Genomic DNA, 12,664 nt, shown 5'->3' with positions numbered 1-12,664 from the left:
ATAACGTGATCCCTGATTAAAAAAGCCCATTGGTTCTGGTTGGCATTTAACTTTCTCACTGCGTTAGCAACTTGAGATAAGGAGTAAGTTTAAAGGAAATTACCACAAAGCAAAACAATTAACTCTCAATCGTAAAATTGGATAGGCCTATAGGGGTCGCATGTGAATGTGTAAGCATGCTACGACAGAAATAAGAAAAAATTGAAACAATTTTTAATAATGTTGGGTGGAAATGGGTGGAAATACCAACTTTTAAGTTCTTTATTGTTCGAGTGACCTGACCATACTTACTGCTATTCAGCTTTATACATTATTGTCCTCCTTGATGTTCTTGAGTTCTAGCATTACAGAGCTAGTCTGAAGAAATGTGTTTTCTAGAAGTATTTAACAGGACAAATGTGAAAAGCAGAGTTTGATGCGGGTGTTTCATATCCTATGGTGACGTTGTATGTATGGTAATGTGCTAATTGGGGCATACAACTAATAACACTATTAAGTGACCTCGTTCTAAATTTCATAGAATGAAAAAAATCCAGATTGACGGTGATTCTGCTAATGAATTGAAATCATATTTTCACATTCATTTCAAATCTAAAATGATTTAAAATGAAATTCTGTAGGATTTGACTCATACGGAGATGACTCGTACCCAATAGTATCTTGCATATTTTTTATCCGTAAAATTAATAGTGTACCAATGCAATCACCTTTCTATGTCTGACAAAAACTTGACTCATACTCGTTGGTGAACTCTTTAATGGGTTATCGCATGATCTCAATAATAACACATAAAAATGAAAATTAGGCTGATGTTCCGGTGTGAGCGATTGTGCGAGTACATATTTCCATCAGTTCTTTTTACCGGTACGTTGTTTGCTATATTTATTGCGTTCGGAAAAGCAATATGATAGGCCTAAGGCATAAAATGAAAATATGTCACTGAAAATGTATCACTGAAATAATGCATGCTTACAATATCAACATTACATTAACATAATTATTTAATGAGGACTCATTCACGAAATACAAAGTGAATTACAAGTACAATTGAATTGAATAATCTTAGATTTAGCATAGTATGACTAATTTCCATCACACCTCAAAGCACACTTCAATAGTTCCTGCTTTCTTAAAAAATAAATGTTCGGATCATACATCTCATTTATATTCTTTGCTATAGTCCACTGTTTACCTAAAGCTAGTTAAACATCCCCTGACAGCCGGGTATACACCCAGGCCTAATCATCGATTGGTAGTTGTCCAAGAAGGAAGGAAGTTAATGAACGTGAGGATTTTCTTGAAACCTTGGCACAAAGTGCCCTATTTCAGTGCAATCAAAATGAGTTTTCAATTTTTATATGATGACATTCTAAAATCAACGACTCCCTGAATGACACTGTTTCATGACAAAACACGAGAACTGATCTCAATGCTCGAATGAAAATTTATTTGGTTGAACAAGGATATATTTAAGACACTGTAACCTTTCAAAATGGCAATCGATGTTCCCCGAATTCAAGATGTGTTTACTACCATTTATCCAGTAAGCGGGTACGATGATCGATCACTTTGGGTGCAGTACTTTCAAACAGAGGCAGACCGGTCGAAATCTCGCTGGGGAAATCAGAAATATAGGTTAAACTGGAATCTGATATTCTACCGATTTTCTGTAAAACGGGCGGGAAAATCTGTCACAAGCATAAGTCAGTTAAGAGAATCTATAGATGAATGATGCCTTCTCGAATTCTCATGTGATATATCATTAGGTCAAGAGGGAAGGCACTTTTTGAAAGATTTTACGTCACATTTGATAATAAATTAAAATTCATAAATGTGACATATGAATGAAATAAAGTTGACCATATGTTAATAGATGTTTATGAGATTAAAAAGAATGCAGATTAAAATACTGATAGGTAATTTTAGAGTGTTCAGTTCAGTAGGCGCTATCATGGTTTTTATGACTGTTACCCAAGAATGCGTTTGTGTGTGAATGTGTCATAGAGATATTTGGTGGCGGGTCCGGGATTTTTCGAAGGGGAGGGGCACATTTTCCCGAGGAAAAATTTGACAAATAAAAAAAAAGGTTTCAACCAAAAATTAAGGGGACTTCGTCCACGAAAAAAATTGACAAGCAAAAAAACAAAGTCTTCACTTTCGAAAGAGGGGGGCACACTTCTGTTTTCACAGCATATTTACATTACAAATTGTGCCTCGCACAGAGGGGGGGGGGGCACGGGCCGGCTGTGCCCCCCCCCCCTGGATCCGCCAGTGGAGATACCTAACTCTATGGGGGTGTGTGCGCGCGAATAAATTTGATTTGGTCTGGGTTTGGTGAGTGTGTGTGTGCGTTAGATCGGTTGCGTGAAGTTTGTAATAAGTTGGCCACAATATAACATTTTGTGAAATATTATTTGATATATACTCATATCAAATAAATTTTTTAATTTTTTAATTTTGGTCTTTAATTTTTTTGCGTTACTCCAATCAGTCTGCCTGAATCATATACATTAATTTTGCTAATTATTCCATGTATGTGTCCGTAAAATTAAGTCAATACTAAAAAAATCTGCTTCATCTTAAGGTTATAAATATTTTCTATGTGTGTTTGTAAAGGTGTTACGATAAATCATGTCATTGAATTTTTTTCTTTTACGTTATGCATTTCATTTGATTGATAATCTCCAAGCTGGATAGAATATCTTTGGAAACATGACATTTATTAAGTTTTATCCACAGTCGAAATTTATGCCAATATTACGCCGATAGCAAGAACAACCAAACGCACTATTTAAAGATATCATACAAACGACATCGGACAGAGAAATCCCATTCGTCTCTTAGCTTCAATTTCAGGTTCAGATTAAAATCATCAAGAGAAGGGGGGGGGGTGATTTGACACTATTACTTTACAATATCTAAACTATTCATTGTGACTTTTCATTCAAATTTCATGTGGCAAGTATCAACAAAATGTTACAGAAACAGTTGTTAGTAAGAGTTCTTGCATTTTTACTTCTTTCTGTGTGGTAAAAGGTATTTAAATAGTGAATGCAAAAACATTGTTTTTGTTACTCTTCTCCAAGAATATAACCATTTTGGGAAGAGCTTCAACGAAAAACTTTGGTCAAATATTTCTGACTCACCAAATGTTATTCAGAATATTCTCTTTTTTTTCAATTGTTTGGAAGTACACTGGGCTGTTGCTACGAAAAATAATTTAATACTTGATGAGATGTGCGCGGACAAAATCATCTCATTCCAGACAGTTGTAACTGAGAAGAACAGCAAAATGTACTTAATAATAGATGGGATAGTGAGAAACTTGATTTTAATCATAACTATATTTGCCCCAGAGTTAAGCTCGTATACATATTTCGTAAATATTGTGTAGAGGCAGAAGATTGTAAGGCTTTGGGATGGTGAGTTGCTGTGGCAAAAAGTTTTTCAACGCTCATTTATTTCCATACTGAAAGGTATATGTTATCCTCTTATCGTTCAAATAGATTTAGATGAAAAATATTTCTCAATTGGATGGGGTCAAAATCGAGATATTGCCCATTAAAGTGATCGACCAACCCCAAAATGTGTATTTATTTAGCAAAATGAATAAAATAGATCAAGGTTAATTACAAGCAACGTAATGTAATACACGAAGCCGACTGAGATTTTTCAGATGCACTAAGAAAAAAATGCATGGCGGAAACAGTGTGCCTTTTTTATTTCAGGAATACCATACGCTATAATTATCATCACTTGCATTCATGCATTTGTTTGCAAATACATTCCCCAGACCAAATCCCACGTAAATGAAGCTGGGATAAAGATGGAGTATTTTGGTCGTCTTGTTTTGTATAACCGCGCGTAGTGTGAAATCCCCGTGATTGAAAGTCAACACGTGGGTTGATCTTCCAGCGGGCGTCAACCATCATCACTTTGTCGACGCTATTTACAAGAATCCAACGACTAACGACCCTGGCGATGGCAAGTGATTTAGAATGTGATCCTGGGTCGTGACTTTTCTTTCAGGTTTTGACGCCATTAATTGCACCCAAATGCATATTGACACTTACCCCACTTTATTTCACGCCTTCAATCACCATCAAAGGCGTTTCACGAAGGCAATTTATCTCTCTCGTAGTCCTTTAACTTGTCCATTATGATTTACAAAGGTGCACCACTGTGCTGTTATATGTTTGCATTCTACGATGTCAATAGAAGTAAAGCCAGAGCTTCTCCCATTTCTTTCTATTTCTTGCGAAACGCAAATGAAAAAGATATAAGAGAACAGTCAAAGGGGCAAGAAATACAATTAGTATGAAGTTGAGTTAGAGAACTGTGACATTATGTAACGGAAAACAGCGGCCAGGATAAGCACAACTTTTTTTTAAATCTCCGTTTACCCCTCGGTTGTTTGTCAGATTGATTGCCCTTTCTTCCTCGCCAGTTCCTTTATATTCTGTTTTCTTTAATTTGATAACATTAATGATTGATATGCGCTATTAATCAAATAGTAATTATCATAGCACTTACATAAAGAGAGATTCACATGAACGCTATAGATTAAGATTGATTTAAAAAAAAAAGAGAAGTATTTTGAAAGTGAAATATTTCCAGTGGAGCGTATATGGATAGGCGTATATCATTCCATCTTTTAGGAGCTAGCAGCATTACTTGTAAGCAACGAGGAGAATGTTAGGGATCATATTAATGTGTAAGGAGGGACCTTGTAATTAATTGGTTTGGAAACATAACAGGGAGAGCTTTAACTCTACATGTTACGAGAGAAAAAAAAACCAAGAGAAGTTGTTTAAAGGTCAAGTCCACCCCAGAAAAATGTTGATTTGAATAAATAGAGAAAAATCAAAATGGCAGAACGCTGAAAATTTCATCAAAATCGGATGTAGAATAAGAAAGTTATGGCATTTTAAAGTTTCCCTTAATTTTCACAAAACAGTGATATGCACAACTCAGTGACATGCAGATGAATCGGTCGATGATGTCCATCACTCACTATTTCTTTTGTTTTCTATCGTTTGAATTATACAATATTTCATTTCTTACAGATTTGACAATAAAGACCAACTTGACTGAACCATATAGTATTAAACAATGCTAATTCCACAAGTTCAGGGAGAAATTAATCGTTGTTTCACTTGACAATGAGGGGAAATTAGAATATTTCACATTTCATATAATAAAATACAAAAGAAATAGAGAGTGGATGACATCATCAGTCTCCTCATTTGCATACCGACCAGGATGTGCATATAACTGTTATGTGAAATTAAGCGAAACTTTAAAATTTCATAACTTTCTTATTTTACGTCCGATTTTGATGAAATTTTCAGTGTTATGCTTGTTGGATTTTTCTCTTTTTATTCAAATCAACTTTTTGTTGGGGTAGACTTGTCCTTTAACAGAGGGAAATGAAGGTGTTCTATATATACTGTCAAGCTTTCTTGTCTTATGTATTTGTAGCTCTCGGAGCATTGCACTCATCAAAAGAAATCAAACTCGATCAAAATATAGAAAGGCATTGTAAGAAACAACCTAAACTCCTAATAAAAGTAGACATTATGACAATACACTCATTTTCTGATATCTCACAAATTAAAAAAAAACACATGTATATCGTGATTCACCTTAAAACACGTTAAGAAATGACATGACATAAATTCATAAAAGCAAAGTCCACAACACTACACTGTTTGGTTAAATACCAAAAAATCGAGTGTTCCTAAACAGAAAGGACAAAACCACGAAAAATGATCGTTTATATTCATTTTAAAGAAAAAGTGAGATGTATCTTCATCAATCCACTCATTTGCACGTCACATGCATGTGTTGCGAATATCACCTTTTTTTCTGAAAGAAAAATGTCATTAGCTAACCGATGTGGGGTAGATGTCTCCCCAAACAGCCCCTTGTTTCCCCCAAATTCTGTATTAGAATGTGGTTTTTGTAAATTTTATATATATATTAACAGTATAAAACGGAATATTGTTTGAACATTAATTTATTGTGACAGGGCGAACCTATCCAATACAGGCAGATCTTCCACTGGAAGCAAATTCGCCCTTCGAGAATATTTTTCTCCATTGTTATCTTGTTTAAATTGAAAGCTATGTATACCCTAACCCCTATAAAACGATGTCATTTGCAAAACAATACCCTGTGTCTCATAATAAAGATAAAAAAGGCAACGCTCCGGAAAGACTTTTCCTGGTGGGCGAGAACACAAATTGGGCGAACAGCTCTTAATTCGTCAAATTCGTCCTTTAGTAAATCACAGGAAATTACAAACATTATTGTCAAATAGAGTATTACTAACATTATCCCTTGGATTTAAATTACATATATCCAATCATATTTACCTTTATTTTTACCCTACAAAGGGCTTAGAAATGTCTTCTTTTTTTAGTATTATATTTAGGTTATGTTCACATAAATTCATTGTAATGAGACTCAATAGGCCTACATAATTATGTAGAGATATGCATAACAATCATGATAACAAGAACGTCATTAGAGAGTTTTTGATATGCACATCGACTATAGTGGGCATGACATAAGTACATCATTGTAGTCTATTTTGTGTTCACAGACTTCGACGTCAGTACCATGAAGCTCACCAGATCGAAAGACCTAGTTTAGAGGAAATCCTCGCCGTCGTCACGAACAGTAGTCAAATTTGGGCATGCTCAGTCTCGCATTGCTTCACTCCATCGACTTCGTATACAATGAACACACATAGGCACTGGCGTAAATCCGTGTTGATGGGTGGGGGGGGGGGGGGGATGATTGAAATATTTTGGCATTTTTTTTTGCAATCATGTTTTTAGATATGCAATGAATTGTCATTGATATGTCCATATGGCAAATACCCCTCCAATATTATTATTTTTTTTACCCCATGACGGTTAAATGGTTTTATTAGAGATTACATTCAAAATGAATTCGCTGCCCCATCGTATGTTTGAGCCATGCAGCCATGGATAAGTCTAAAACCATTTTGCTTGGAAATAGACTTTTTGGTTTTCCGTTCTCTTGGAGGGAGTGTTGGTAGATGCTGGATGATTTGGCTTGTCATGATGAAGATGCAAGACATTCACAATCACAGGTTTGTTGACACTTTGTTGGTCTTGCTGGTCATGTTGGTCGCTGCTAGGTTCGGAGGTTGAGGCTTCTTCTTTACTGGCAGTTGTAGACTCTTTTGAGACATTTTCTGCCACATCTTCCTGTGGATCCTCTCCATCTCTTCTCCTGAAGAAAGACGTTATTTTGCTCAATTTACGTCGTTTTGAACCGGACTGGGACATGATGCCAAAACTATATTCCCTATTACGAGTTGTCAAGTTTAATGAAGTCAAACCATGGACCTATGGTCAAACTAACATACATGCATTACATCAAACTCATTACAACAGCCTCGCGCGGTAAAACTGAACATAAACCACGCATGATCGGAATACGAATACGCGCGTAAACTACATTTTTTTGACATTCCATCTTAATCCCTTTCCAAAGACCCCAACATTGATGAATTGGAAGAAACGGGGTTTCTCTTCAATGTTATAATAAGGACATAAGTATTTCGTTTGGAAATGGTGAACAGGCTCTTTATTTGCATTTTATGATTCAATAATATTGTTTGATTTGTTAAGCGGTATTTTAGGAAGAATTTTCACCAATAAAACAATTATCTCTTGTGATTTTTTTTGTATTTCTTTCGTAAAAAGTGGGGGGGGGGGTGTTTGTACAGGCCACCCCCCTCCTCGAAAAGTGGGGGGATATATCCCCCCATCCCCCCGGGATATACGCCAGTGCACATAGGCTATACTTACGTCACTTTCACTAGTCGACATGGAAAGGGAAAAGTCCCTATATCATGCAAACTCATTGACCCCAATTTATCCCAGGTGAGAGATAACAACAAGTCTTGAACTAACATAAAGGACTTTGGAAGTCTGAATCTTCTCCGAAAGCAAACCTGTACATACGTGATGAAAGCAAGCCACAAAGTGAGCATGAAAAATGAACGTAATCAAGTCGGCATTGCCTGCATTTTGATGTGCCTGACTACGTTGTGTCGATGTAATCTAAAATAGGCAGCTTTTACAACTGCAATGTGGACAGATTAAAAAACACAGTAAATGTATTTAAAGTGTCCGTCAGATAACAAAGAGTAGCTGGGAGATCTTTGGTGAACCGGAACAGCAGTTTCGTCCTAACTTTCGAACCTGACGAAATATTGGAAATGTGTCGTTTGGCCAGAGTCAAGGACGAAACTGCTATATTGTTTCACCAATTTTCGTCAAAGACTTCTTATGTTTTGTCTTGAAGGGCATTTGACAATACATTTTCAATGTTCTTGAATCTGTCATGCGTCATTGACCCTTGAATAATTTCATTTATTTTCATTTATTGTGAAAAATAGGAATTTGATGGTTAAATCAGATCATTCAGTAATGTTACTCCTTTTTCAAATAAAGGTTATTCCAGCACTTATGTTATTTCGTTGTGTTCTATACGATTTATCTCATGCTTGGATAAAAAATATACCGCAAACAGTAATTGTTTACCCGACATTACATGAAATCATCTATATTTAAATGTTATAGTTTTTGGCATCCATTTTGCAACATGGATTTTATTCTTCATCATTTTCATCTGCTACTGAAATCTGAGTTTGAAAATCTACAGACTTTACATCGAATAAATCTTCATTGAGGCTTAATTCAAATTCATTGTTTTTATGAATTAAGAGTCCAGTAGTGTTTGCTGCCTTGTTACAGCGTGAACTACAATGGAACCCTGTGAAGCCAGAGCTCGTTCGAAGACCGACAGAATGATAATCTGACAAATTGAAGGACACAGATTTGATTACCTTACATAGTTGGCCACAAAATTTACCTTAAAAAATCTATAATGAACAATAGAGGCCGTCCTCAAATATTTTGTAAATAGTATTCATATTTTATTTATGTAATTTTCAATGTTTTGTTTTGAAATAATGGAGGTCAATTTCATTAGATCGCCGAAGTAATTCCACAAGGATTCACATCAACAGACCCTGGTGTATTGCTAATTAAATTTTTAAGCAATGTTTGTATTTTTCAACGTTGACATTCACAACGAATACTTTTGGATATTCATCCGATTGAACTTGATAGTAGTAGGTTTGTAGTTTTTGTTTAAAATGCTTGTCTTTTATTCTCCAATTATGACTTTGGGCTGAGTTTCTCTGCTTTGATATCAAAAGTTAGTCCATTATAAAATTATATACTATGAAATAAAAATCAAATCTTGGTGGATTTCTCGCATAAACGTTTCGAGCGAAGAGGAAAAGGCTTTTAAATAATACCAAGCCTTTGAAAAATTATAGAATTTGAAATTAATCAATTTTTTATTACAACACCATAGAATGCACCTATTTCCGCATTTATTTTGTTAGATATATCATGTATATAGCAGAATACCAAAGGTAAAATATGTTTCGAAAATGACAAGTGGCTTTTCTTTGTTTTCGGTTTGTGATCACCAATTCTTAGGTATCTAGTCCAGGGATGTGAATATTGCCAACTTTCTATTTCACGACCTCTACCAAAACATGAAACTATTTTGTTGAATTAGCTGATATATTTACAGACCAAGGGCGACAAATCGTATCACGGTGGTGGGAAGGGGGAATCCTGACTCAGATACTTATTTCATGTAAAACAAAGTGGAGCGACATCAACTAGTCCTTATCTTTGACAAAGTCCTCATAACGCATAGGCTTCGTTCTACTCTATTCTCCACACATAGGAATGCCACACAGGTTCTACGGCCTCTAGATTCCTAATCAGAATATGTACTTCTTCTTTGAATCCGCGTATACATGTCGATATCCGTTTGAACGTCATCAATCATAAGAAGAGAATTTAATATCATAGACGATCCGTCAATTTTTGATGTGTTTTGTTAGGTTTATCAAATTGATCAACGCGCATTTTTAAGATGGTGTACATTGTGGGTAGATTACGTAGAGCATTCAACTTTAAAGTCATTATTGATTGCTTCTGAGAGAAGAACTTTTCTGGTGTCATCCCTCAGGTTTTATCGAATTACCATCTGACTCAGGATTTCCTCTCCTCCTCAGGTGTACGATATATTGTTCTTGCTCTTCATGATGGATTGTAATATGCCAATTCCACCTCACAGATTGATCAAGGTGCATTGAAAGGAAACAAGAAATATATCTATAATACATATGGCAAGAGAAGACTTAATGACAAATACCATGCTTAAGAATAAAGGATTTATGATTGGAAGTATTTTACACAGGCGCGTCTTAAGCCCATTTTACTTTCACACCTTCAAGGATGTAACACGGATCATCGCGGATATCAGTCCGTGGTGATCCGGGGTGCCAAAATAATATTATTCTACCATTGCCAGAGTGAATACGGATTTCACTGCACTGTTAAAAACACTAGTAATTTTACAAAGAAAATCATAAATTTACAGGATGTTTACCTTTTGAAAACATACGACACAATGATTTAACAAACCAAACGTATTTATGCAGTGATATTTAACGTAGAATTAGTAGTTAAATGTAAAACAAAGTAAACTATAATAATCTTTGTAAAAATTCCAACGAACTATCGTGTTTTTACGTGATTGCAGTGCATCTATCGTATTAATAGCGTCCGTATTTGTAAATTAACGGCGATTTTCATTTTTTTTTTTTTATAGTTATCAATTTTTTTAAATTTTCTTTATTTTTCATTTTTACAGCCCATTGTTATTTATCCGTTCATAGTTTTTGTGAGTCCAAGGTGCCAGTAATCATTATTATTTTTTTACAGTTTTATTTTTAACAGTGGGTATTTACACGGAAATGATAGACAAGGTATATCAATAGGAATCTACTTGATAAGCTACAGGGAATCAACACGGAATACACGGATGTTACTAGGTCCTTACACGGACCTTCACGGTGGCTTGTGGTCTCTGCTGGAATATCTCTAGAGCATTGGCTAAGATCGTAGTTCCTTTTATTTTTGCAACGTCTGAAGCGTACACATGGACTATTGTGCATGTAGAAATAGAAAATGTTCGACCCAGGATATAGCTGGTATTAACAAGGACCGCCCGGTTCTTACAAGGAGCCTCTCGGATGCATTCGGTAGCTAGACGGATGAACAAGGTGGCTACAAGGATGAACACGGATGATTATCCATCCGTGTACTTCGGGATGAAAAATTGAACATGTTCAATTTTTCTCCCCCACATATACCGGTACATCAAGGATGGCCAGGATGAGTTGGGCGAACGTAAGTTCTAATAGGGAATATATTCATGAACAAGTTCATTTTTCTTTGAGGAGCAGAACTATTAACCGAGTGGAAGAGAAGAAGTAATATCTTAAACAGGTGTGGTCATGTAAAGGTGGTGATTATACGCTTACGTCAAAAGCGGTCTGAGACCGGCGTCGGAGCCAGCACGAATTATTGTGTAACATCTCCTCTTTTTTTAAAAGCCAGGCTGACGCCAGCTCGGAGTGTCCACCTCTGAATATAGTTATCCTGTTGAATCTTGCCATTGGTATATTATAACGCCTCAGTTGGACTCAGGCCTGTTTGACCACTGGACGAGAAATTGCGAACAATGCTTGATCAGTGCAAAATTTTGACATGAAAATTCAGGTGACTCGTATCACGTGGACAGGCGGCGTGAAGTCGGCTTAAGTGTAGATACATATTGCAGGCCTCATACCATGTGTAACATGGGGGGGGGGGGGGGTAATGATTTCAAGACGGCTTCAGATTGCAGGCGTGAAGGCGGCTTCAAAGTCGGGTTCGGGGCCGGCTTCAAACTCGACGCTTGTGTAATAGTCAATGGTCTTATTTAACACAAAAAATATTCACAGTGAATTAAGAGCTTCCAAAGAAACTTACAAATAAATAAAGTTAGAATCATGACATTTGGCTACTCATCCCCTTATATAGCTTTGAAACAACTACTTCTTCTCGTTGTTCACCATTATTTTAGCTCTTCACCACATACAGGCCCATTCCTCTCACACTCCCATCCCCACACGCACCCAAACCTCTCTGTTAATCTCTCTCTCTCTCCCACACACACACACACACACACAAACACACCCTCACTCACCCAGATGTGTAAGAGCGCATTAAGCACATCGATAATACACTCACATGTACGCATAATTTGAAATTCCTTCCCAGCCCATACCCAAGAAACTATTGTCATGCCAACCTTGTTCGAGTTACGAACCTGTAATTAAATCCACCTTGATAAACACATTTTAACTAATTGATGAATTACGTCATGTGAGGAAACTAATCCTCAATCAATTTCATGACCCTGGATGCTAGCTGCAATCTGGCGCCATTTCTCGGTTAATGGAAGGTGTATATCACAATAATGCGTGTAGATTGTATTGAAAATAGAATCATCAGTGTCATCCATCACATACAGGATGATCAAGGAAACGTGAAATATTTAGTCGATCATTTTAACAGAACTCTGTCTCATTTCTATGAATGCCCATGTAGAGATCGTTTTATCGAAACGTTTCATAGATTTTATGATGGATTGCGATTTTTAAACTCTTTTTTTAGAATTAAAATTATGACGTGATTGAAAGAAA

Source organism: Lytechinus pictus, chromosome 3, assembly GCF_037042905.1.
Source record: "Lytechinus pictus isolate F3 Inbred chromosome 3, Lp3.0, whole genome shotgun sequence".
In the NCBI taxonomy this organism is placed as follows: domain Eukaryota; kingdom Metazoa; phylum Echinodermata; class Echinoidea; order Temnopleuroida; family Toxopneustidae; genus Lytechinus; species Lytechinus pictus.
Note: the sequence above shows the minus strand (reverse complement) of the source record.